Genomic DNA, 5,965 nt, shown 5'->3' on the forward strand with positions numbered 1-5,965 from the left:
TGCGCATCTCGCACAGCTCCATTCAGCTGGGGCGCAGCTGTGAGAGCACACCGGGGTGAAGACCCATCCGTGCCCGTCAAAGAGCTCTGAACACAACTCCTGGAGTTTGGGCGAACGGCGCTTGGATGAACGACTGATTGAGTTACGGTTACAATCCTTCAGACACAAGTTCCTTTATTGTAGGCTTCCACGTCACGCATTAAACATAGACAAACAATGTTGTGAGCTGTGCTGACTTTTGAATATAATTGCCCACCACCTTTGCTGTCCCTCGCATGGAATGGTTGGAGAGTCTCAGTTCGTTCTCCAAACAGCGCATAGAGCGGTTTATGAGGTAAGTGTCAGAGAGATATTTTACGATAGGCCTAAGCGTTTTCATGGGACCATATCTCTCTCACAACTCATAGTTCCTCCTCCACAACATCGACATGCAGCGAAAGCAGCTGGATTGTGACATGCTACAACATCTGACACTTGTTGGATTAAGACAGAGATTATTATGTGGTTTTTGTCCTGATGGACAAAATGCTATTGTATGTGAGTTTATGCTTAACATCTCATAGAAAATGTCTGGGAAACAAGATAATTTTAAATGGAATACAATTTAAAAAAGCCCTAAAAGTCAATAAAGACAAATTCCCAGATCCCATGCAACTAAAAAAGAATTCAAATAGCTTACTCTGTCCCTGTGCAACCTTTATTCATAGTGTCTACACAGTATTGAATTCCAAATCCACTGGGCATTTTGGACTTTTGAGTGTGGGTAAATATTGGCACAGGACAGACAATGAGATATGAGCTGATGCCATCAAGTCTTTTTATAAATATTACCCATGCTATGTCCTTCATTTTGGCACTGTAGATGCTGCTATAGCCTGTCTGTGGTTGAGGCCAAAACCTTGAACAGGCAGAGAGGATTACCAAGATTAGACTCATGTAACACTCTAATGATTCATGAACAGTTTCTTTGTCTCAAATATTTTTTGACAAATCCAATGTTTTATCAGAAAGGGCGGGGTGAATATTAAGAAAGCCTGTTCGCAGGTAAAGTTTGTTATTAAGGCACATTTGGACACACCAGTTCTAAGAACACAGTTCTACTGACTACTAGCTGGAGAGGCTACCCCTAGAACTACACAGTTCCTAGGGCTTCTTTTCTGTTTGCACTTGCAACTCTGAGATGACTTAACACACATTAGTAGCCCAATTATTACATGATCATCAAATAATGAATAATGACAGCATTGCCTTTTAGTTAATAGCTATTGACGTTTATTGACAACCTAGCTCATGGTATCAGGAAACATAAAAAAAAAAGAATCAGCATTGTTAATAAAATTTCCTCTCATCTGTCCAGAAGGCATTTGTCGTGTGACAGTAGTCAGTCTCTGCAGCCTTTTCATGCAGTTTTTATGTTAAGCAAATTTAAACAGAAGCTTGCATTTTTTTACAGAGTTAAAAATGGCGCTTCTGCTGCCTTGACATGCAAATCAGTTATGGTTCCTATGCACATGGAAAAGACCCTACCCCTAAGTAGGAGTTCAAATAGTTATAGGAACTGCATTCAGAGGAACTAAGTTCCATGCTGTACAAATGCGCGAAAAAAGGGGTTATGAACTGTATGTTCTAGGAACTGCAAAAAGTTCCTACAGTGCAAAAGGGCCTTACAGACTGTACAGACTGAACCATTATTTCCCATTCAGTGTGGTTTGAGAAGCCTGTGATGGACCATGCAGTGTTTGGAGATAGTGTTATCTCAACTCCTAAGCAATTCAGACTGTTGTGTATGACTGAGGCCGAGGCATACATCCGAACAGAGTGACCGGCCCGTTGCACCGGCACCGCTGATCTCAGCGCTAAGGTTCTGATGACTTCCAAGACAGGGTCAGCAGATTGTGGGCCACCATGATGCCTTTGGATACCCTTAGGCCAGGCGGCAGGCCACAGCCATCCAAGGCGAGCAGCAGCAATGTGGGGCTCTGGCCAAGCGACTCTCATATAGCTGGAAGAGCCTGGGCTCCTTTGGCCCTCTGGCTACAATAATATTCAGTGGCTCCAGCTCTGAGCCTGGATAATGCATCTGTCCAAGGCCCATAATTACCAGGTCATAACATTCCCCCCTGACCAGCCACCATCCAGCCCTCCAATCAGACCTTACACCCCCCTCCCCTCGACTCAATTCACTTTTAGAGCAGTGCATATTTCGCTAGTGTCAAACTATTTGATCTCTGAGGGTAGCATGGTTGGAGACACCAAGTTAGGTCCTGTGCAGAGGCATTCTAGTGTTTTGTCTGAAAGGCATCTATTGTTTTTGCAGTCCACTGTGCTCACTCCTCCATGATTTGGTTCTGTTTTCTGTGCTTTCGCTTTTTATGGGCGTTTGAATTTCATTTGATGTCTTGGCGCCAGAGGTTGGAGCTACAGTGGGATTAATCACAAACATATCGTCGTCGAGCACACACAGTGCCCTTTACGCGCGGCAGTCACTGTGCTGAAATTAAACTTCTAAGGTGCTTTCAAAACCCCAGTACGTGGTGCATATTTTGCACTGCGTGGGTTATTATGTGTGGTATTGTTTCTTTTTAGTTGGCCCTAGGTAAACATTTTACAGATCCGAAAAAAACCGACTAGAAACAGAACAAAATGGCCTTTTAGCAAAGTGTTCAGATAGCCAAAACTCACCGCACGACTCTTCTGAACCTGCAATGTTGTGTTACGCTAAATTGTGAGTAATGGAGCATGGGCACGCTGCTGGAGTGATGGCTTTATAAATGCGCCTGGTGTAGCCGGATGGAGTGCACTCGGTGATGTAGCGCTATGCGCCCGGCCACCGAAATACATAAACCAACGGTGATTAATTACGCCATTATTCGGTAATTTCCCCTTATCGACGGAAGACTAGTGATTTGCTCTCGTCTTAATTGACTTTAGTCACAACTGGGCCGTCCTTCTTTTCACACATTACTACATTGTAAAAGTGGAAGCGGGTTCATAAAACGCAGAGGTGTGTGCGCATTGCGCAATTACAAAAGCACACATTCATATTGGGCGACATCAAAGGAACATTCACTAATTGTTTCTAAAATTCGGCTTGTTTTCCTGACAGTGATTTAAGGAACTGTTTACCCATTCGTTTAGTTGCAATTATCCCAATCCCAAACCTAACACAGTATTTCATAAATTATGGGTATGTATGTTGTGTGAAATAAGAAGGCGTCAGACTGGTTGCCTAATGGCTTCCATAAAATATGGGGTAATTTGAATGAGAATGCCTTTTACTACTACTAGGCTACATTTGCCTTCTTAAAAGGGAAAGCTTAACGTTTCCAAGATGCTGTATTAAACGAAAACAAATATATTCTTGCATGATGCATTCATTCTAATCGAGAATGCACGTAACACGTAATTACAGAAGACAACAGGTAATTTAAAAAAATGATGTTCGAACAATCATATTTTTCTCAATTATGTTTTCTTTTCAGGTAAACATAATTTATGAGGGTCTGACAAGCAAGGCCACGTATAGGTGACCCACAGGCGCATGTTCTGTAGGTTGTTTGAAGTGAAGGACCTTGGAGTGGGTATCCATCAGTCTTTCGTCGTAACCGGTCAGTCTCCGAGATTCCCACAGTTGGACCCCCGCGCTCTCTTGGGCATCTTGAGAAAGAACAGGTTTCTGCAGCGGCTCCCCATAGCTGCACAGGGCTCTCCCTTCTGTCTCCATCAACCAGGCGCTGAATTGCACTGTCACAGACGCTTGTCTAATGCATTCATCACACACCATGAACAGCAAGCATCAGCAAAAAAAGCAACAACAACAGCAACAACAAACAATACAATTGTTTTGTCTTGTCTTGAATTTCCCCTTGGGGATCAATAAAGTATCTATCTATCTATCTAAAAAACTATAATAGACAGCAAACAATAGTGACACCGTCGACAACAATACTACAACAACAACAACTACTACTACTACTACGTATAAAAACTACAAGCCTACTGTCTCCCGTCTGTTTTCAAATAGTAAACGTGTGTGTGTGTGTGTGTGTGTGTTAGGACTTTTTTCAATAAAAAAGTAACCTATGATAACAAGATAAAATTCCTCCAAGGGGTTGTGACACCAAGAGTGATTACATGTAACACACAACACTAAAGAACAATAACAACAACAACAACAACAACAACAACAAAATGTATCCCCTGGCTGTATGCAAGCGGGTCATACCGTTTTTCTTTTTTCAGGACACACAAAATAATTATGCACTGAGATCAAATCGCAAGACAGAGGGTAATCAAGTCAAATGAAGAAACTCAAAGCGCATTCTTTCAAATGTTTTTAACTGGACAACAAAAACCATGCTCTATTTATTTAACAATTACTGGTGGTTAAAGTGGAATTGCAATTAATAAAAAAAAATGAAATTAATTAAAGGTAGGCTACAGGTGAATGCGTCTATTAAATCGTCATTTCAAATTATGAACTGTATTTATTAAAGAGAGGAAATATCGAACAAAACCTAGATGGGCTATGTGTTGCAACGATGCAGATATACCGTATTTTGGTCTTTATTATGTAGCCTGTACCTCTGCAGTTTGCACCCTCTTCTCGTAAGGCGTTGGTCCTTGCTAAATCATTACCAGAATGAACATTTATTTTTTACGGAATTCCAATAAGTTATAAACATCTCTCACCCTTAAATCTTAACTAATGCAACCCACTTAGACGATAATGAATGTCTTACCTTCACCTTGCCTTATTCTGGGCGGTTTTCATACAAGGACGGAGAAATAGGAAATGTGTTCATGTGATTTGTGTCTTTTGATATTTTGACAATCAACATTTTGTTCAACGATTTTCAAGGATCTGTGTAATTTTGTAAAGAATATATTTTTTATTAGTTTTATAATGCCACAGCTAAATATAATATTAGCCTATGCGTTGAGTCTGAAATAATAATAGTTATTATTGTCTCTGTAATGAAATGTTGAAAAAAGAAACGCTTCATAAAGCTGGTGGATCAAACTAATACCAAACCTACAGCGAAACGATTCTCTGTTCAGTGGCACCACTAGGTGGCGGCACAAACCCCTCATAGACACCATGTAACATGGAAGAGCATTCACCATTCCATAAGACAAAATGCATCCATGCACAGACATTGTGACCCAGTAGTTAAAATTCCACTTTAGGAACTCTGATTCCCATTTCAAGCCAATCAATAAAACAGTAGTGACAGTGATTTATCTGATTCCTTTCCAGCTGCCCTCCATCATTTGGTGTCATTAGGCCTCCTTTCCAATCACAACCACCACAGTGTCCAGAATACTCTCATCCACATAATTAAGCAACCTTAGCAACCCTTAAGCAACCCTTGTGACCCATGCAGGGTGATGATCTGTGGCCGTTGCAGTGGCCGCTCGCTTGCGGCCTGCCCCAGGGAGACCACAGGAATGCCCAGGGCTGCCCACATCCACTGGCCGGTCCACCCAACTCATCTTCCAACTCGTCTCCACCACACTGGATGAGTGGAGCACGGGGTCCACGGCCTCGTTCCTCAGATTCGTACACATGTTTCCTCTCCTGGCCTCGCGCTGAGACAGCCCACTGGACCACATACCCAACGCAGGCTCTTAAGAGTCCCACAGGGAAGCTGGAGATGGACCAGGGCTGAGAGAAAGAGAGAGAGAGAGAGAGAGAGAGAGAGAGAAAGAGGCATATCACCTGGGGATGGATATGGACCAGGGCTGGGAGAGAGAGAGAGAGAGAGGCATATCACCTGGGGAATGAGACTGTACCATCACCGCCATCATGCCCTCCATCCAGTGAACCACTATCCCCTCTGGTTTAAAGAGTAACATTATGGTGTGCAACATAGTTTTGATTGCGTTTGACTTTAGCAGGTTAAATCACTAGTATCCAGCAGCTCTTGATGCTGCCATGGTGCAGAGCTTCTCCAAACTCTTG

The sequence above is a fragment of the Alosa sapidissima genome, chromosome 1 (genome assembly GCF_018492685.1).
Source record: "Alosa sapidissima isolate fAloSap1 chromosome 1, fAloSap1.pri, whole genome shotgun sequence".
Lineage (NCBI taxonomy): Eukaryota > Metazoa > Chordata > Actinopteri > Clupeiformes > Clupeidae > Alosa > Alosa sapidissima.